The sequence below is a fragment of the Plectrocnemia conspersa genome, unplaced genomic scaffold (genome assembly GCF_051122295.1).
Source record: "Plectrocnemia conspersa isolate PC_06_02 unplaced genomic scaffold, ASM5112229v1 ptg000012l, whole genome shotgun sequence".
In the NCBI taxonomy this organism is placed as follows: Eukaryota; Metazoa; Arthropoda; class Insecta; order Trichoptera; family Polycentropodidae; genus Plectrocnemia; species Plectrocnemia conspersa.
In genome coordinates, this window is record NW_028277176.1 from 24,694,672 (window position 1) to 24,718,869 (window position 24,198).

General features: G+C 28.2%; 1 long non-coding RNA gene across 1 annotated transcript in view; it reads left to right on the forward strand.

Annotated features, from left to right (window-relative positions):
- The window catches only part of LOC148228681 (uncharacterized), a 160,414-nt gene extending 136,777 nt beyond the window's left edge, over positions 1-23,637 (forward strand). Inside the window, exons 3-4 of the long non-coding RNA XR_015811563.1 lie at positions 21,944-22,022; positions 23,463-23,637. This is a non-coding gene — a long non-coding RNA (uncharacterized LOC148228681). The remainder of the gene's footprint in view (positions 1-21,943; positions 22,023-23,462) is intronic.
- The last annotated feature ends 561 nt before the right edge of the window (positions 23,638-24,198 follow it).

Genomic DNA, 24,198 nt, shown 5'->3' on the forward strand with positions numbered 1-24,198 from the left:
TGTATGTTATATAGTATGAAGTAGCCTACCTTAATTATATTGATAAATATGCGTTAGTTATTGCTATATAAAGTAATTTTTATACTGACACATGAAGTGTATCAATTGAGGTTTTCCATTTTTACAGTTTTGTAACAAAAAATAATTTTATAATCAGATCAGATCTTAATTTTATTTATTAGCAGTCCAGATATTTAGTTTTAATACCTTCTAGTACTAATAAAAATATGCAATGCTTAAGTATCATAATAAGCTTTTACTACAATATTAACAAGGCCATAACCTTTACTTCCTATCACATTATTTTAATATATCATCAACATTATATTTTAAGTTTATTCGAAAAACGTTTTTTTTGTGTTTTTTTACCAAAAGATTTCAGCTAATCATAACCTTATAAGAAACTTGTCGTTTTAATTTTAAGATACGTGGCAATCTCCTTATAATTAGATATGTCACCAAGGTATACAAATTTGTCAATCATATAAGTTGAAGTCATAAATATCTACAATAAATCTTTTTTCAACTATTATGTTATTATAAATTTCTTTAAATACAAAAATAATTACTTTAATGCTCGCTTTTATAAATTAGTTGACGTAGGGAAGTAAAATAAATAATATTTAATACATAATGATTATACAATAAAGCTTTTGTTAACCACATTATATGCTAATATATACGAGTGCCGCGTTTATGTATTTTCCTAAAATTAAACCTTGTATTATCAAAATCCTTATGAGACCGATGTATCATTTTGAGTATACTCCCATTATATCGCCGTTGTTTTCAAGTAACAATTAAATAATATAAATCATATTGTATTATACTACATTTTACATGATATATCTTAAATTATATCATATACTTTAGTTGCTATAAATACGGTTATTTTATAATTAAATTCCGCTGAAAATTTTCTGCTGAAACTGCAAGAAATTCTCGCATCTATTCTTCTTTGCTATCACCGCATTTCTCTGACGGCTAATGATAATTTATTGCGTTAATTTTTTTCACAAGAAAGAAATATAAATCTCTGAAAGAAGAGTATTACTGTATTGGCAATTTTTATCCTCGGTTCCGCGGCTTATTAAGTTATAATCAAATAAAAATATAGCAAAAAAGAAAACAGAACATTTCTGTTTGTTCAGATAATATTATTGCCGATGAAAAAAAAGTAAATAATTCCGAATTAAGACATTTTGCGGTAGTACCGAAATGTTCCCTTGGGTTGAAATTGAATTATAAAGCGAGTTTTGTTAGTACATATTTAATAATATTAAATCATAATTTCTTACTCGTTCTGAATATATTTTCAAACAAATTTATTTACGAAATAATCGTAATTAAAACATATTATAATTTAGGTAATGTTAATACTATGTTATGATTTTCTTTATATTTTGTCGTGTATTTTTATGAATATGTAATTTGTATTGATATTCTCGTTGTGTTTTATCAAGTAGAAACAAAGTGATCAATAACCTGAAATTCTCCAATTTTTCACGTCACTCGTTGAGCAAAAGAACATCAGTTATGGTAGAAAGTTTGCGTTGTTAGACTACCATTTTTACGAAAGTTAGAGGCGCTCTCCAATTTCCGCGATACGGACAAGATTAAAATGCATTAAACCTTATTTTTCGGAAAGTGCTTTCAAATTGACTTTGAATTTTATTAATATTTATTACTTTATGTTATTTACAAAAATAAATTAGCATCATATATTAAGTCACACAATACACGAATGTGACTAAATTATTACGTTGTAAACGAAGGTTAAACAGTTTAGCGCGGAATGGTATTTTTAACGGCGCAATATATTATTTTTCGCACGTAATGTGCAACAAAAATGACAAATAGCCATAAAATATATAAAAACAATGTATGTTAAAAGTTAACGTTGATAAATATTTCCTTTTATATGCGAAATCCACGAGCTTTGTGCGACGTATTTTGACTAAATAATCCAGCCCATTGCAACGACTGTTTTTTTCTGAAAATAGGATAGAATCTAGCCGAAAAAATAATTAAAATGAATTATGCTAAAGACGTCTTTTGATCGTTGGCTGCTAATTTTCAGTTTATATAGTTTTATTTTCAAGATCTTTATTTTAAAATATGCTAAACCTTACAATATTTAGTGTTGGTTTATCATATAAAAAATGTAGTGAGAAAATGTCATAGGTAGCGTTGCTTCTGACATGTTACTAGAATATGTATTATTTTAATTTCATATTTGATTATATAATCTACATTTTTAATTAATATCGACTATATTTTATAACAATTAAGTGTATTGTATTATTCAAAATGGTTTTTGGCACTGAAAAATGAGATAAAATCAACATTGACACATGATAGTCCAGTGCCAAAAAATCTAGCAAAATATCGTGATATAATTAAACGTTTCACATTTTTGCATTACATATTACATTGAATCATTACGCTATTTTTGAAAAATGTTTATTTTTTCCTATCTTCAAGCTTAAAATAATAGTAAATTAAACAATTTCATTTAAGTATCACTTTTTAATTTTATTTTAAGAATTCCTAATTTTAATAATTGATTCACCTTCACCGGTGTACTTGAGTCACTTATAAAGTTTACAATGTGATGTATAGATGTCGGTAGTATATCTAAAACTTGTATCGTCTTAGAATTCAGTGATCTCATGTTAATGATAATATCAAATTACATAATAGAAAGTTATCGAAAAGATAATTTCCGTGAAATAATTACAGTTGCGATATAATGCAGATTTCTAAACATTTCTAGATTGCCATAAATGTATTCATTAATTTATAATCATTATTAAAACATGGATACATATAACTAAAGCAAAAATAAGCAGTCACAACTCTGAAAACAGTGCTTCTTCTTAACAAAAAAGACTAAATGAATTTTGTCTTCAAAATACGTTTTCCATTTTTTAAAATGCAAAATAAAGTTTGCTCATTGATTAAGCCTAACAATAAATACTAACATTATTATCCAACTAAAGTGGGATAAATTATATGTGTCTATAATTCCTAATAAATAGCCAATTCAGATGAATTTATATATCGTATTTCAGCTGTAGAATTAGAAATGAAATAGTTCTTGAAAAATGACTGCTGTGAGTTGATCACAATCGCATTTGAATACAGATGTAATAATATTGAATACAGATTGATTAAGATTTATTAAGATTAAGGTTTTAATATAATTTTACTGATGCATTTAAACCTGAGTTCATGTCTTAACCTAAAATTAAACTTCGGTATATCATCATAGCGCTTATTAAAAACCGAAGTCTATTTTGTCTGCAGGAATATTTATGCCTGAAAATAAATAGAAGCCATTATATTTACCAATATTGCCTTACTAAATAAAATTATAATTGTCTGTAATTAGTAATCTCAGATAAATTAAAAAAATCATATTCGAATTATAGAATTAGATATGGAAATGATGACGAAAAATTGTGAATTGATCACAATTGCATTCGAATATCAATGTTTAAAAACTTAAAGTTTTAGAAAAATTGCATTGATGCGTTTCTTTATTTGTAATGGTTTAATAGAAAATAAAACAACGATAAAAACTATAGCATAGTGATACTTCAAAAGAGAGGCGGATAAATCAATTTTGTCTGCAAGAAAGATCATGGTTTTAATTTTTTTGGGGTAAAAAATACATATTGATTATTGATTATGGCAAACAAAAAATAAATGCCATTATACTAACTTTATTGCCTAACTATAATATGGACAATTATAAAAGTCTAGAATTTTTAATGTTGTAGTCAACTCAAATAAATTAAATTAGCATATCCAAACTATAGAATTAGATATAAAATCGGGAAATGATTGCTGCGAGTTGATTACAATCGCATCCAAATACAGATTACTCAAGACTAATTAAATACCTTTAAAAGATTTCATTTTTGTATTCGATAATTTGTAACCATTGCTGAAAAGCACTATAAACATAACGGCTCTTTACAACCAAAGAATGCTGTTAATTTTGTCTGAAAAAGGATTATTTTTTATTGGATGAAAAATACAGATTGCTTATTAATTTCTCTGAAAACTTGCATGCATCTAAATTTATACATTACAAAAAATATAAATTAAAATATCAAGATAAGATATCACATATTGCCGAAATTAAGTACAATTTTCATCTTTACTTAATTGATTTATTTTATTCTTACTTCACTTAAAAAAAATACTAGTGGCTTTCATGGTGAAATAAAAACACCACAGCAAAATATATTGTAAATTAAAATAATTTAATAAATGAAAATCTCAAAGTATTTTTTTAACTTAAATTCATATATCGACTTTTTATTGTATATCTGCAAACCTTAATTTAACTCTTCCATTAAAAAAACAAAAATATGGTAGCGCAAAATATGCAAGTTATTAAATTTTAAATTATATTAAAAACTTTTAGTATATAATAATGTTTAATATGACGACTTACTTCATACTGTTCGGCACAAACAGCATAATCCATAATTACGATGAAAAAATATACTAAGGCATATTCTAAGAATAATGTTTAAGTAATATTCGATAAAATATATTATAATAATATAAATTACGCCAGGGTGTATAAATCACTCTAAAATACATACATAAAATGCATCGTCGGAGTCATTTACCCCTTAGTAAAGAACGTCACAAATCACCGTACCGCCAAAGGATTATATATGGTATAGTCCGACCTAACTGCTCTTTTAAAGCCATCTTGCACGTCTGGGAGGTCTTGGATCTTTCTAAAAGCTCACAGGTCAGCTGAGCGCCAGGGGATTAATATAATGGTTTGTAAAGATTTTCTTCGCGTACGTAAACCAAATGAAAATCAATTTTGATTACATTTTCACAATTAAATTGAAACGACCTTTGTTTTAGGATTTAAGGTACTATAATCATCGTTATATTTTAAACATTGAAAAATCGAGAAACTTTCAATAAATATCTCGAAAATTATCTCAAGGAATATATTTTCAGATATTTCTATGACTAATTTAATACATTTTATTACAATTTTACATAGCCGAGCGACATAAAATAGGGCATCTAACCAATTTCATCTGAGATCGATTAAAATTTTTAACGCACAAGTGTGTGCAAACGCGACGATTAAAAAACGGCCGAAACGAAAGAATGGTTTAATCGACTTCCGTTTGTCCCTGGATTCAATTTGAGGCGCAAGTTGGGTCACGACAGAGACCCTATCAAGATGCAATAACTTTGGGCACACCTGGTGGCCATTATTGTAAATTTACTCGCAACACAACCGATAAATACAATGTTGACACTTGCGATAATGGTCACGCGATTTTCATCGCGGATGTTTACAAACAGTCAATTCCAGAGTTCAAAATTTCCATCAGCGGTCGATAACCATTAAATTAACTAATAAACCGTTGAAGCAACATCCATTGGGAGTTGTGTTTCATCGCTAAATCGATAACGTCATAATTCGGCCGTTAATGGAATATTAACCAACAAAAACAAACATAGATGAGTTGTGTAAACTTGATAAGCTATATAACAATTTCGCCTTAAATATTAAATATATATATATTATATTGCTTTTAATTTTGTGGAAAAATTGTGATGTGCAGCGTTATTTATTATATTTATCATACATATAAGACATTTTGCTTCACAGCTTTACTGATGTAATAAAATATGATAATATTAAGCCGTAAAGATGACGTTTCGCACATATGCGGTGAAGGTATAAAGTATTTTTACAGGGATAGCACTCGAATAATTCTCACGTGTGTTACAGAAATATAGTGAAATTGTACCATCTTGGGTTAGAGAACCTCTCAAAGTTTGTTATGACACTCTTCGGTGTCGAAATGAAAGTGTTTGAATATAGAGGGAATGGTTGTAAGAGTATTCTATGTTGAACGTTGCTTGAAGATGGTAAACTAAAATAAAATATTTGCCTTTAAAGGAAAGTTTATAGTAATCGGTTTAAGCTATTTTACTTCTAATAACATTAACTCAAAACTGAGTTACTAATTTTAATCAGGCTATTAATGCTATTAATATAATTTAATTATTTATTATAAAATCACATGTATATTATTTTGCAAGATTTAATGGACTCATCTTTTGCAGGTATATCTTATCACCAGTGTGAATTTGCTTTAACAACTTTTAACAACAATAATTTTAGAGGTCATTCTAACAACCATTTCAAACCAACGAAAAAAAGTGTCCAAGTAGTAATGCAATTGACCCGCAAACATCATCATCTGCGATTCGCCAAAGCTGTTTTAACCCATCTTTATAAAATATGTGTGTCACGAATGAGCAGACGGAATAAGACGCTCCAGAGTCTCAGCGAGAGATTCAGTGAAAGATGCGCCAAGAAAGACACATTGGAGTCACAGCTTGAGGCAGCAGCGAATCGTTCAGCATCATCACAAGAACACGTTACAACAGATCACCGACGACAATTCAATTCGACACTTCAGCAAAGGCTCTTCGTCTGTGATTTCATCTTTACTACGCAATAGTGACATATACATACTTGGTAATTTATATACACCTATGTTTACAAAATAAACTGTTACCAGCTTTTCCGGTGTCTATTTATGCTGCAAAGTCTCACTCTTTCGACCTTAAAACCCGAAAACCAGCAACTTTTATTCATCATATTGTCTCAATATTTGTTATAAATACATGATTTTTAATTTTCTTATGGATAGTGAAGTTTTTATGTATATCTATTATAATACTTACACACACAATTTAATTTATTATATAATAACATTGTTTAACATATATTTAAAATTAATAAATATTTATTTAGCTCAGGTACATTGCCCTTTAACTACATAAATATTATATTTATAGATTATTAAAATTAAGCACTTTAAATGAATATTGTACAAACTAACGATAACGGGACGCTTATATGTAGTAAATAGAATCTCCAAATATTCGTTTTTCCAACTATTTGAATATCAAATAATAAACGTTTAAACATTTAAAAAATCTAAAAAAAAAAGCAGTTAGAATACTAAACACTAAATACAGGTTCACGCAAAATCCTATGTTAAAAAAACATTAAAAGTATTAAGACTATTTATTTTTATTTTATAAATAAGTATTTAGTCTACAAATCTTACTATTAAAAATAAAACATTATTCTTATTGCCTTAATTTTTTTTTAATAAGTACCAGCTATTAAGAAAGTCCACAACTGCACAACATAAATTTTGTAATCGTAAAATTAAGGTGAAATTTTACGATTACAAAACACTATTAATTTTGCAAATTTAAAAATTTCAATAAAAACTATAATAAAAATATCATAATATTTCTCTATAAATAGCAAGAGTATACGTTTAAAAAATAGTGAAAAAATATAAATTGCGATTAAAAAAAGTATTGCTATTTTATGAAATAAACTATTTAGAAACAACAAAAAAACACATATATTTGGAAATATATACTCAAATGCAATCTCTAGAGTAATTTTGTATATTAAAAAAGAACTAATGCTGCAGCCCTAAAATTATTTTTTATTATATATCATTGCTTATAATTGTACACTTTTTTTAAAATGAATATAATTTGCATTGCTTATTTAGCACATATTGTGCACACTACAAGTCTCAACATAATGTTTTGCCTTTCTACCAATTTGTGCTTGCTCAACCAGATATTACTCCCGAGCAATAATCATAGCTAGGATTGAGGGTTCTTAATTTATAAAAAGGACTCGTCGAATCAACTCCAGTGGCTGTGGCACAGCTGGTCTTCGAATATTGGAATCATAAATAAATGTATTCAGTGTAAAAATGCTATTTCATTTGTATACACGTCATTTCCATACTTTCTGCTATGAAGTATATTTCAGAGAACCCGACTTTTTAGATCCTATACTGCTGCCGAGTTTAAATAATCATGAGTAAAAGTAGTATTTTTTAAAGCTTCTTAGCTCAGCATTTTTTATCACTAAATTATAAAAAACATTTTTTTAATTGATATAGATTATTTGTAAGATTTTTGCTAAATATAATTATTTATTGTTGTTAACCAGACATTAACGTTAAATTGTTGTTCATTTATTATGCTCACAACAAAGCAAAATTGTACTTGCACTCTAAATTCTAACCAACGCCTCAGGCACTGTGAATGCAGGAGCGAAAGCATACTTCAAATCTCATACAACTTCTTGTTATTCCCTGAAAGAGCAGCCACACTTTTATCCACTCGTCTCAGAATGCAAATCGCATTGTTGTGAAAGACCTATGTTTACATTATAGTTCCAGTATGGTAACAATATTTAAGTGAGTACATAACACACAAAGCCGGCCATATATCATTTTAATCGCAAGCGTATAAATCTTTGACTTCAAACGTTTCCCAATAGCAATTAGCGGCGATAAACATTTTCATATAGGCTAAACTATGGCGTAGTACAAATCGTAGCGTCGTCGTAGAGATGTCGAATTGACACAATTATTAACACACTATTTGGATTCAGTGCGAATTTTCAATGGTAATTTATAGGCTAGCATAAATATTAATTATTTCGTTCATTATAATAAAAACTAATTTTGCGTTTGTATAGATATTAATTTGATATCTGATTTATTGTCCGGTCGTAAATTTCTAGTTCGATTACGACGTGGATAAACCCGCATCGGATCGGATAAAACGATATACATATTGCCTAGTAAAAGTGTACACATGTTAATAAAGACTTTAACTGAAATTATTATTATATATTAAAGATAGACGGAACATTTGATTTAGACTAGTTCCGGCTAAATTTAATAAATAGCTATTGATTTTTTAATGTAAATATTTATAGATAAACTACAACAGTTACACGTATAAAATATACAGTTAAAATATGATAATTATTTCAGATATGTTCGATGGCTAATTGTAAAATATAGGTATATCTGCAAACAATGTTTGTAAATAACATAATTTAATGCTATAGGCAATATGTATTGTATTACATTTCAGTTTAAGTTTCATATCGTCCATATCTCTGTAAAAGTTTATTCACGTTTTCGTTAGACACTTGAGATATATTCGTAACGTATTTATTTACAAATCGATGTCACCTTTATTGTTGTCAAAAAGAAGAAAAATAAACAAACGTACGTGAAAAAAATACACCATATGACATACGAAGGAATGCGAACGGAAAGAAATACATACAAATATATAGTAGTGCTTATAAATATATACTCCATTATGAGGTGGACTGAATTGAAGCACGTAAAACGCTGGGGATTTTCTATTTTTCTTTTTTTTCCTTCGAGTCCCGACAAACGCCATCTGTCGTTTCGGCCCGAAATCTCGCCGAGTTTATAATAGGCAGGGTGAAATATCGGGGGTGGAAAAACACATCCACAATATTTACTTAAATGTAGGAAGCCACGTGGGCAACTTGCGGTCTTATACATTATTCATGCGAAAAAATCACTCTAGAGATAAATCAAATTAGCGCATAGCGCGTAACGGTATAAATAAATATTTTCTCAAGTTGAATAAATAGGAAAAAATGTTTAATGTATGTGCTTTATATAATAAGCCTTTTCAGTGTGTTTTACCTCTTGCATATGAAGTACGTGGAAAAATTATATACTTCTATGAGCTTCAAATGAACTAATAGCATACTTGTATGGGATTGCTTTATTTTATTTAATAATCATATATGAGTACATAACATATTTTTAAATAATACCTAGATCTATGTGAAACGCAAGTTTTACACAAATTGAATAATATTTGAATAGCTGTTTTAACTGGGTTAAATTTATTAAGCATTTTTTAATACAGTAATATTATTATTACGCGTCCTAATGGACCATGCTGTTTTATTATACACTATACAACAGATTCAAATTTAATTTAATTGTAAAGTTTATTTTTTTTGTATAATAAATACAAAAAAAATGGTAATTTTACATAATATTATTAAGGAAGAAATTGGTTAGTGAAGAATATATAATCATATTACTTCATAATTACAATAATCTTTCACACAAGTTTTAAGCCCTAAATTAACGGAAATTTGGTCGGTAACTACGTATTTTATAAATTAATAATATTTTTAAATGTTATTAATTTTATAAATTAATGTATTGTATATTACAATAAAATTAGTAAAAATAATAAAATGCAAGTTTTGATTATATATCACTAATATCTATTATTATTTATTTCAATGAATAAAACACTTTACCAAAACTATTAATATAACTAGCTCTCAATGAAAACATATACATAATACAATGTCAGGCAATGGTCCAGAAACTGTTGTTTTGGCTGCGACACAATCTAGTTTATTTTAATTATCGTGAGGAATTTTAACATCAATTATATTTTTTTTTAATTTCCCCTGTCATTTCCAAGAATTTCAGATTCGCGAGCGATTTTATTTCCGCTTCAAAACAATAAATTCCCAATAGAAAATCGTGAAACCTGGATTTGATAATGCACCGATTTTAATTAGCGATATTACTGCATCGCTAATATATCTATAACACGTGTGCTTTTTAAAGATCAACAACGGAAGCGTGAAATCAGCATCTTTTGGAGCGTTTTTTCTCGCATCGCATAAAATAGTTTTCATTTGCTTATTCATAGTTCCTTTCAATTCGTCCAGCGAACCTTTCAGCCTTTCACGGACCGAATTTCGACGATTTTGCAATTCACATTTCGCGAGAGACAGCCGGATATGGAAGCTCACGCGATATCCGCCAATGAGAAAGAGTTGAAAACGGGTAGTGAATGGCACACACCAGACTTTTCTATTGAGGCCAAATTGATACATGACAACATTATGAAAAAGGCTTTTAAAATGAGTTATTACTGCTATTCGGACGTTAATCATCCTTGGTGCGTAATACACAATAACTCGAATTTAATACCGGCTTGCAATGATTAATTGCCTCATTTATCTTTTAAGTAAGCAAATTAAATGATTATTTATTTTGATGGATCGTAAGGCGTTGATTTAAAGTGTTGTAGCAATATTTTAAAAGTATATACATGGTAATTTCATTAGACTTTATAGAGCAACTCATTGATTAGATATATTAAGTTTTAATTAAATTCAAGAATGCATTTTTCTTATTTTATATATTTAAGATAGCTTAAAAGATATCTTTTAAACATCTTTATATGAATATATACAAATACTACTATTTATAGTTAATGTCTGATTTTTTTATATATGAATTCTTTAAGTCACGTTGACGTGTATAACTGAAAAAACACTTGTTAAGCTGCTAATTGTGATTTAATATAATCCGGAGATTCTGAAAAATTCCGTTTTACGAGTATTATTCAAAGCAGATATTTTATAGAAAAAAAATATATGTACTGCTCTACTTTAATTTTTTTATATAGATTTTACTTAATATTTATAAATATGAATTATTGACATTGTATTAATGTATATTTCATTCATTCATTAAAACCCGACGTAAGCCCAATTTGTTATAACAAGGTAAACCTGTACTAACTAGGTAAGTTAAACAGACGTAATGAATACTTACAAGTAAGTATTAACCACCAGACTGTTCATAAGAAAATTATTTTAAATTATTATGTATATTATAATTTATAATTTATAATCATAAATATCACTTTGCAGCTGTGACCGGTTTTTAATAATAACGCATTTTTATAAATAAAAATTGAAGTCTGTTACCGCAACTCGAACCTGTAGCCTCTGGATTATTATACTAGATTTTTGTACTACGTTATTCCGACATAAAAATATTTAATAGCAAATATTTTTACCGATTGTTTTTCTTTTGTCCAAATATTTCATAAATAGTTTTACTTTTTTAATGAGTTCTAGAAATTAGTAACAAATAATATTTTATAATAGGCTAGTTGAAATTTACAAGAGGTAATAAAAGTAATAATGTGTTATTTTTAATTACGACCTATGTTTTTATTTTTTTGGTTTTGAGACCGAATGTCTGTGACTATACAGCCAAAATAGACGCCCGATGTGTCTAAGAAATCTCCAATTATTAGGTAATTTTGGTACTGAGTATTCTCTTCCATTGTTAGCCTTTTGTACAGCGAGTTGTTTATTGCTTATATTAATAATTTAAATAAATACTTACTTTAATTTACTTTGTTTTACAATTTAAAATATATTAAAAATATAAGTATTTAATGAACAATAAGTTACAATATATGTTCTGCATTTTAGTTAAATAAGAAAACTTATCATATCTTTTATTGATACAAAACGTACAAATATTTAACTAAGAGGTAAATCAAATCTTTTCTTCGAAAAAGATCAAAACAACTACCTTCTTTGTATTTCTTTGAACCTGTACATGATAGAATCGATAATTCTACGTCATTTACCTAACACAAATAACTTTTATCCAGACAAACTTACAAATCGATAGCGAGCTGAACGAGCGCTCATGGCAAAATCCACATATAATACATTTTATCATTTCACAGTACATTTGTATTTTAAATCGAATAGTTTTAAAAGACATAGTTTGTATATTTGAATACATAAATTTTAGAAGAAAAGCTTTCAAGACATATGAAGGGCAATTTGTCGACCTTGTTCCGATTTAAAATATCAATTGTACCAGCAAATGGTACGATGTTTCAAGCGGTAGCTGCGATTTCGGAATGTTGTCCGACAGAAGTTCCCAGTTTTTCACCCGGAAACGAAATTGAAATATGGGTCAAATGTCAAAATCTTGGCTGGCTGAGCCCTCTGACGCGTAAAGGAAGCAGAGGGGCGCAAAAGGGTGCTAAAGCGCGAGGACTTTTCCCTTCGTAGCCCTTTTGGTAGTAATTCACCATCAGTGCGTATCTATGGATACGTACCAGATGTATCAGACAGATTTCGTGTAAATATTTTCATTTTTTATATTAATTCCAACATCGAATATTTTTTTAATATTATAATATTATATAATAAAGCAGTCCATATGCAAGTAATTGACGTAACTAACTCCATTCATCATGCGAGCACGTCTCTGTAATCTCAATCAACCACTGTGACACACTGAAAATTCCACAGCGCGAAATTTTCTTTAAAGTCTGGCTGGTATTAGAACGCGGATCATTTGCATTTGAATCAAAGTTAATTAATGCTTAATTTAGTCAGAAACCCACACATAATACGCAACCTTGAACATTTCTCGCACGCCCTAATTTCGCTTCGCCGAGATAAGAAACAAAGTTAAATGATAATGAAATTTGTTGAGGGCAAATATGAATTTTCAGCCTTCGTCTACGTATTTAATAATCCCGTTATTTAATTATGAATCCACCCTTTTATCGCATGACGGGTGATTGTACTATGTTAAAAAATTCAATATACAGAATGATTTCAAAAAAACGATCGATATTTTAAAAGCCTCGTAATCTAATTAATCATGCTACAAAAATATTTTTATATGAACATCATCGTGGTATATAACTGCCTAAAACTTGCTCGTTCTTTTTGTACGCTATACAAATTCGGGCATGGTCGTTATAATTGCTGAGCAAAAAAAATATTCTGCAGTAAACTGCATCTGCCTAAAGACAGAAGCTTTAACATCTAAACTATTGACTTAATATGTAGGTATTATATATGATAATGAAAAGAAAACTTAACAATATTTAAGATGCTAATTTCATTTAATCCTTGAAGATTTTTTGTTTTAATAAATATAAGCAATGAATATATTATCTGATTTTTTTACAACAATGCAAATGTCTTGAGGTGTGTTTTATTTTAATGTTGTTTTATTTCAATGAATCTAGGATTTTTTTGTATTAGTAATTATTCTTCCACAATCGCTTGCCACATATATTAAAAAAAAATATTACTAATAAACGTATATAATTTTACTTTTAACTATGACTTTTATATCATTCTTTTATATAAAATATATATTTGTTATATGATCAAAATTGAAAAGAATTCAATATTTAGGTCTTGAATTATTTGAATACTGTGTTTAACCCAACACAAACATTTTTGGTTTTAATAAATTATTTATTATTATAATAAAATACACATTTATTCCAAAAACATTTAACAGTTTTGGGTTGTCGGTCTCTCACTAGCGTGAGGTACCACAGCTAGAGAGTGTGCGAATATCGAACGCTTAACTTTTTTCGTTTTAACTGCTATATTTTATTCGCTTTAAAGTTTTTGAATTTAATTTTATTATTTAATAAACTATTATTTAACTGTGCGTTATATGGTAGAGCAAAAATGGGAAGAGAATATATTTTTATTATTAATTACAGGTTGAATTATATTTATAATAATTATATGTTATAATAGTTTTTTAATTATTATTTTAATGTGTGGTTTTCATAACTATAAAGCACTGATTAGCAAAATAGCAATAATTAAATTTGGCTTTACAATACATACATCACATACAAAAGCTATTTATTATTTATGATTATTAATATCTACTAACCAGTCTTACGACGATATCGTCAAATCTTGATATTTTTTGTAATACACTATATTTTTTAATGATTTAAAAAAATTGCGTATAGTTTCTATATTATTATTTTTTTTAAAACTTTTGCTAGCTTATCATATATCTTGCAATAGTTTTTAATTTTAATATAATAAACATTTTTACGTGATAAAATATATAATTTGATTCGTATTCTTCATTAGATACGCAGATGCCTTGCTAAATAGGATTGATTTTTTTATTTTTACAAGAATTGTAAAATTATAATGCTGCTATAATTTATCAATAAAACATTAAATTTTAATATAAAAAATTGTAATTTTACACTACATGTAGAAAATAATATTCTGTACATCGCACACCTATATATTTTATAAGATGTATAAAAATCCATCAAATATAAAAATTATTTCTTATTTTAATATTTAAAGATGGTTTCATTTTACGTTATTCTATCTCATGTCTTCGAATTAAATTTGTTGGACTAGATTTTAACTAAACTATTTGTGACATTTATAATACAAATATTTGAATCAAGCTATGGCTGATCATATAAACATCTTTGTGTTTGCAAATTGAGTTTACAAATTTGTTTAATCTAAAATTGTCTTTTAGCTCTATATTCATGAATATTTTAGAGTAAAAACATATAAACAGGATATCTAATATTAATTATAAACATTTATTAATTGTGTTTATTTTGTAAATATAAGTTTCAACCCTGATAAATTATTGGTAATGCAAAATTAATTATAATATAATAATAATAAATACACAATTAAGTTATAAAAAATATTTATTTAATACTTATATATAAATTAAGAACAGCAGATTAAACGCATCTATTATTTCATACTATACTTTAAACGCAAGCGACGGTAATTCTGTAGCACACTAAAACGTAGTCCTTACAGAATCAACAGATTATGTAAAATCCTTACCAGCAGCTTAACACAAGCACATCGGGTATTAACCATGAAAGGTAGTATTTATTTGTATATATATTATATATATAACTACCTGGACAAACCTTGCATATATTCTCTCAAAATATGTACCTAAAGTCTTTAAAATATAGTCTTTAGACAAATATATAATGATAAATAAATATAAATAATTAAAAATGTCAGAGCATAAAATAATATTTAATTGTAAATATACAATTAAAGTATCGCTTTTTATATCTCCTCAAAGAGAATTCAGTATAAACTTTTCCGCTGGCATTATATCTAGTTTGCATGCTAAATTTTTCCCGTCACATTGAGCAAACGATTCCACATTGCGAAGGCTTTGTACAATTAGCCGCTTTGTCTGTTATTTTTACAATCTACCATATTCCCTAGGAACTTCATCGCTATGTAAACACCACCGGAAACGAATGAGTAATGTGTAATAAAAATTTCAACAAAAAGTCAGACAAAGAAAATATCCACACTCGAGCGCCAGAGAAAAATTAACATAAAAATGTCATACTATTTGAATATGATATTCGTTGATGCGTCGCTACAAGACTAGCCGATTTTTTTATGTACACATTCTACTAACCACCCTTGGGAAGTTGTGTAATTTGACTAAACCAGAGAAAAGTGAAATCTGAATTGCTGATAAGCCTTTTGCGGTTCCGGCGCAAGGCTTATGCAAATATATAGAAGGTGATTCAATTAATTCTCCCACTTTTGGACCGAAATGATTCTCTACACAAAATTATACCCAAAGCCTTGTCGCGTTGGATTTCGGCAAAGGTATGGATACAGACCGGTAATAAAAGCTTCCCCTGATATCAAATTAACAAAGAAATAACTGCTAATTGGACACCCGAAAATATTTTTAAACCTATCTACGTATTTTATCAGTAACGACGCGTTAACTGCGCCGCAAATATTTTCCAGTTGAATCGTAAACTGTAATAAAATCAAGCGAAATGTGTACAAAAACGAATATTTCAGTTATTTAATTCTAATTGAATTACCAAAATTGCTCAGTGAAATATCTGGTTACCGTTAAAATCTATTGCTAAAAATATTTGTATTCATTAAAATAGTAATAGACAACATATAATTATATTACAGAATATTAAACATTATATGTATCTCTTTCTATATGTACGTAACTAATAGATAATCCTATTAGCTTGACTAAATATAAAATAAGCGAACGACACAAGATTCTATATTAATTTGAAACAGATTAAATGTCTAGACTTTTTAATGAAAAGCTTCATTCAAAAATCGTATTGTTGCAATTGCTACGATGTGAAAAGCTTGATATTTTTAATCATCTTACATACTACATATTTTGGTAGTATATAATAATTGTATTGACTGTATTTTTTACATCTTCAAAAGTTTTTTCATTAATTTATTTGTTTACACTCAAACGCTTCATTTCTCTAATTCACTTAAAAAGATAAGATTATATTAGGTTTTTGCAAATATTTTGGCATATTTTTACAATAATTTTTTTATAGCAATTGTGACAAAATTTACATTAGTCAGACAAACTGTAGGATTTCACAAAGAAAGGTAAAGCATTAAAAAAAAAACAAAACAATTCTTTGATAAAAAATCAACTTTGGCAAATCACATTTCGATACAATTAAAATTTCAGCAAAATTAAGAACTCAATTGTAAAAAATTATAGAGAAGCAATTGAGATCGAAATTTAAAGAAAAATATTACCTAATAAAAGAGACGACGCGAAAGCAATTTCAGATACATGGTTACCTGTTATAAACCAAGCTAAATTAAATTTTAACAAAGTACATACAAATATAAATTTATTTCAACAAAGCAATTCGAAAATGAATGCACTTGTTTTTTTCCTTAGTAACAAACAAACAGAAAAATAACAAAACACAATATCGAATCAAAGACGACAGCTCAAGAGTCTGCGGCAGCTGAGATAAAGTCAAAATTACGCCCAAGATTATGACCCCCAACATCGATGGTCGAAACGTCGGTACACGAGATGCAAGTAAGAAAAGGCGCGATACGAAACCCTCTCATCCCAAAAATCTAAGTAACGTGTTGAATAAATTCGGTAAAACCTTAAACAACAATATATATATATATATATATATATATATATATATATATATATATATATATATATATATATATATATATATATATATATATATATATATATATATATATATATATATATATATATATATATATATATATATATATATATATATATATATATATATATATTTATATATATATATATATATATATATATATACATACATATATATATTTTTTTTTTTTTTTTTTTTTTTTTTTTTTTTTTTTTTTTTTTTTTTTTTTTGTTGTGAGGAAAAAAAAAAAAAAAAAAAAAATATATATATATATATATATATATATATATATATATATATATATATATATATATATATATATTTATATATATATATATATATATATATATATACATACATATATATATATATTGTATATATATATATATATATATATATATATATATATATATATATATATATATATATATATATATATATATATATGTGTGGAGAATTTAAATATTAAAAATTGGATTTTTACAATTTATGCCGCGAATAATACAAATATATTAAAAAATGTATTAAAAAGCAATCAAACATAATAAAATATGTCTGATTTGAATCTTCAAAGATGTTTTAATTTGACTGTCGAGACGAGATAGTTTCACGTTTTATTTGTTCGAAAAGGTAGTGGGAATATTCTCTAAATGAATGGTGTATGTGGTTTAAACCCCCATATACCAACTAAGATAAGTGGCACTCAAATAAAAATCATGCTATGATGGATTTCTGATTTTACTTTACCAATATTATTTGTTTTTACAGAAAAATATTTCAATTGTATAGATAGTTTTTATACATCCTTCGTGCTTACAATTGTTTACGCCATTCAATCTTATTGAATATCATAGATGTTTTACAAAAAAGTTTGCTTTTTATTTTCATGTACACAAACATTCCGGGCTGAATTTCTACCTGTATATTATCATATGTATATGCTTTTCACATCGTTAAAACATAAATAAACATTAAAATTACTCTAATACATAATTCACGTTGCAATCACGGCTTACTCTTTGTGTTTGCAAATTCAATCAACTCGCCACACACGCGTAATGGAAAAAAGCCTAAATTGTGTTTTAATTATTTTTTATAAAAATTGTAATTTTCCACCAATGACTACGATTATCCACCAGAGAAACTTCAATTTTCGTTTCCGGCAACCAAATTGACTTGCAATGCAAATCCGAGTCCATTGTTTTAACCGACATCACAACGAGATCATAACGGCGGGACGGATTTCAAAGGGCGTTTTCTTCCCCGGTTAAACCGTTTAAGGTATACAAAATTGTACAGAGTTCGCAATCATCCCCGGGGATTTCTAGGGATAATGTCCAATAAAGAACGAAGCTTCGTTAGGCAGCCGAGTTTAATGAAATATTTATTACGAGACGTAATAGGAAGACATCAAAAGGTTTTGCCATCTTTGACGTCCGTCTTCTGGTTTTATACACAATTAATATTTATTAGGAATCAAGACGTCATTGATTAATAACGATCCCTTCGTTAAAAACGTATTGAAAAATTCTTTTACGTACTCAAATAAGGAGATTTTCAGGGAATTATCTTAATTAATTTAATAAGGAAGTTGCACGATAAAATGTGCTTTTTTATTCATTGCTTCCATTGCTCTTTTGAGATTTTATCTCTTATATAATTTATTTGCTAAATTCTTGTTTCTTCTTTATGTGATTTTAATGTATTTAATTTCGAAGAAAAGCAATAAATTACGATTTCCATACGTACTTTTTTACGCCCATCCCTAATGCTTCCAACAACGCGAGGTCATCGTTTAATTTAATTATAATGTAGCAAATGTCCAATATCATTTGCCACGCCTTTAATACAAATCAAAATATATAACTCTGGCTTTAGGACATGATTATAAAAGTTGAAGGTGCAATAAAATAGCAAAGCTATTAATATCAACGATTTATTTCACCTACAATCTAATATAAAATCCGCGGCTTGAAAAAAGATTTCGTGCGGACCGTCGAGATTGTGACTTTCAATACTGGAAGTTGGATATTTTTAAAAACGCAACACCGAAATACCGATATGTATATTTTTATTGATTTTATAATATATAGTTAAATAGATATTCTTTTTAATTTTATAATTAGACATTACGTAAATATATTGTAATTAGATACATAAAAATTCACTCAAAACTTTACATAACAAAAAATATATACGTTAATATAACGATTTAAAATTAGGGGTAAATATTTGCACAAATTAAAATTATAAACTAGTAACTATGTAAGTACACTTTTATTTAGTGTAGTTTTAAATATTGTTTCCAGATATTATCTATCTCATTGCGAAAACAACTTTGTCCAGAAACGTTAGTTTGTTGAAAGACCTAGGTTTGAATCCTATATGGATCCTATGGTTTTTTTTATTGTCTGTCATGTTTCGGATCTTAAAATATATTATTAATTTAGATCTATTGATCTCACTGGTGAATATCGTATTGAGAAATTAAATATGAATCGAGCTAGGTCGTACATAATAATTTCTATAAATTGTAATCTGTAATAATAGCTTATAACTTGAAAAAGCAATAAAAAAAAATATCCATTTGTCAACATTTTTTGTAGATGTATAACTCTTACATGATTATAAAAGTTTTCGTAGAAAAATTGACTTGAGAATAAATCAATAAAACAGTCTTAGTGAACTGTTTTTTTTAAAAACATGTTTAAATATAAATCAAATTAGAATATATTTTTTGGTACAATATTGTATTTAAAAAAATGACAGGTATGAAATAATCCATTTGTTTAATAAACGTATAGTGTACGATCAAATACAATATAATTTAATTTAATTATAAACAAATAGACATATAATATGAATACTTATTAAATCTGCTAAATAAATTAGTTATAAATTAATTTTATAGTCAAAATTCATAATCTATTGTTACCTGTTTCATCTATAGAATTTTAATTCACTTTCCAATTACACTAATGATTGTTTATAAATTGGTATTACCTTATAATCATTTTCAATTCAAGATCGATTTTTGAAAAATCTTTTTCGTTGAGCAATAAACTAACTGTAAAATAACTATTGCTTCTAATAAGATAATAAATATATGTTTACCCTACAGTTACACATATTAATACATTTTACTTACACTTATCAAGTTACATACATATATTTAAAATAAAATACGACAAAAAATCTTTTCTTATAAAATTAATTATCCTGCGAAAAGTTTTTTTTTATAAATTATTCCGCTGGGAAATGTTTCGACATTGCATTTTAATGAAATGTAAATTGACAATGGATTTTTCCATTTCAGTTTAAGCAGAATTTTTAAGATTATATTCAAATATAAATTATATATAATAAATAAAATATTTGAGAAATTTATTTTAGTTAATTTTTGACGTGCGACTTATCAATATTTCGCGTGAGATTATTTTAATAAATATTAATTTTAATTATGCTATCACACACATAAATCGTACAATATTTATCTTCAACCTAATAGCGTGTATATGCCATTTTTAAATTTGAACATTGCCATATGGTAATTTCTCTGGAAACGTCGCAGTTATTTCTGACCGAAACGCCAAAAGAATGTTAAATCGCTTAAATAGTTTGAGCACTCTTGCGTTTGTGTCAAGATTAAATTTTTGCATAAGTGAAACTTAACTCGACATGAAACGAACACACGATCAATATCGAGCTTTGAAACTGAAATAGGAAACGTTCAACGTCCAACGTCCTCCATTAACTTTTGGATGGCTTTCACACAGAATCAAGCAAATGTTCCACGTATGCTGGGTCCATTGCGCAAACGACAATTGGTGTAAGAGCAAATTGCACGTGAAACACGTCAGACGTGTAATACAATATAGACATAACTATTAACGTGTGTATTCATTTACTACAAAATTAGCTATAAAAATAATTAGAAATATGGTATGGACAACTGGTTCGTGAGATACATAGTACATGGGTTCTTATTCATATACTGAGGGTAATGACACGAATACCCAATTTTATAAGCTTTCTAGAAAATTGAAATAATAGTAGTTTTTTCCATATTTTCTCTACATTGATTGTGTTGATATTTTATAAAGAGACATCATCGCGTATTGAAAGTACTTGTATTAACACTAGGCTGATTCAACAAACGCACTTAGTGTCAAATTTTCATATTGCTTGCTAAAAAAAATGGATATAAATATAGAAAATTCTAATCAAAACCAAAAATTGAAAAAACCTATCAAGTGATTATGATTTGCAATAAAAAATAAAGTAAAATAATAAAATAAAACCGCTTTTTTATAAAAGTATACAAAAGCAGATACATTAAAATAAAGCTATATTGTAAAATTATTTTCTAATTATTAATATATTTCTTCTTTTTTTTCAGATGGCAATGGATAAATAAAACACAGCAACAAGCACTTCATCACATCGCCAAGAATCGACCGAGTTTATATTATTTTAACGTACGCTAAAAACACATGTACACAATTAACCGTCTAATTAACATCAACCTTGCGGTGCGAAAATTTACGAAATTCGTTATAGAAGATTTTAAGGGCCATTGATTAAAAATATAGACATAAACATAACCGATCACTACGGACGCTCGTTAATTTGTATCGTAAATATTTTATATCGCGTCGTGTATTTTTAATTAAAACTTTGATCGTTTAAGTTTTAGATAATTTAACGAATACACACACAAAGAAGCTTTAGTTTTTTTCCCTTAATTTTTTAACCATAATAAAAATACGTCCCAAACCGGCGCGCCGGTGTAAAGTTTCAAGTGTTGTTGTTCTACCGCCTGCTTTTCCCTAATGACGTAAAAAATAATAGTTTTTTTTTGTTTGCGGTTTTTCTCTTCGATGCAAATATTTTGTTTACTCGACAGTACAATCTCTCGAATTTCTTTGCATTAATTTAAAAAAGACAATTTTCTTTTTGAATTAAAGGCTCGTTTATCATCTTTAGATTATTTTTTAAATAAAAAAAAACATATTTACGAATTTAAAACTAATATGCGAAGGTTATTCATAACGATTAATTTGAGCCAAACAATGCCTAGGAAGACATCTGTGTGTTTGTAAAGAGTGTCTAAGCTTTTTGATACCGGGCCAAATTTATAAAGGGACCTAATGAGTTATCTTCGCACCGAACGCCCGGCAGTCTGTTAAACTTTCATCGTCGTAGAAACACTCACTGTTTATAGTGTGTAGTCGAACGTGCAATAATTACTATCCGTGTGTTGTTATACAGATAAATTTTATAATATAACGTCGGCAATAAATTCGTCATCGCGATAGTGTCGTGAAATATTACTGAGCGAATAACTTTCGGCGTTATTTATCGATGTTTCGGCACTATTGACCCGACGTGTTCTGTGTATGTGAAAAAATCAAACTGTTGATTAATGACTGGAATATAGTGTGACAAGTGGTGATAGAATCATTGTAGCAAACTCAAATTTTGCAGTGGATGATAAATCAAAATTAAGCTTTTGATGCTGAAAACGATATATAAATATAAATGGACAATGTTTATACTGTCTTTTAATTGTCATTTAATCAAGATAATATCTGCTTTTTTTCACACGTATATTTTCATTTATTTTTAGTTTTCTGTTTTAAACAAAATTATTTTTAGATTTTTTAGTATTTTTTCTTTCAGTGACAGTATAGTAGTATTATTAAATATTTTTTTACGCAAAAGTTAAGTTACTCAATGCGATTTTCTTACAATGTAATAATGCTAGGTCTGTATATTTTTGCTACGATGCTTCCGATCCAATTTATAAAACAACTGTAAGTAATTTTCTCGTACACAGAAGAAATCGGATTAATACAAAGCGAAAACGTTGGCCTATAAATAAAACATATCTATAATACAAATTGTGTTTATCTCAGAAAAATGTCGATTGTGTCCAGTGAATAAGTGATTTAACCTAAAAAACAAACAACAACAACAAACTGTGATAAACTGCAAATAAATAACAATAAAATGTTCCGGTAATATCTATTGAGCCGAACGATCCGGACCTTGACTCAAAAGTGTACTGTACGTCCAAATAAAAAAAATAAACCTAAATATGGAAGCCGCAGTGACGATCGTTTACCGACGTTGAGGAGACCGCTCGAGGAGACTTCGAGGCGCCGTGGGGCTCAGCCCCCGGGCGCCGAGGACGCTAGCCCCCGGGGGCGCAGCCCCGCTTAAGGACGTCGACGCAAGACGACCCGGAGGGAGGGGGGAGGACGTCGGGCACCGAGAGCGGGGCCGGCGGGGAGGGCGGCACCCCTGACGAGGAGCTCCGCCCCGCCAGGCGCCGCCGCCCCCCGAGACCCCTTTACCGCCGCTTCTTCAATTACGTCCGCTCCGCATGGACCGGAGTCAAATTCGCCTTAGGTGAGTCCTCATTAAACACCGTAACTATCGTATCTACCCGGCAGCGCCATAATTTACTTTTACCGCAAGAGAATTTTACGACATCGCTCTGTATATGCCCGTGAGGATAGTGCCACGTAGCCAACGGTCGCTACGCCTCTACGAAGCAGTATAACTGTTACGCTTTCGCAGTGCGGAACGTTTATGTGTATTTAGCAAAGATTCTGTCCCGGGATTTTCAAAGCGAAATTATGAGAGAAA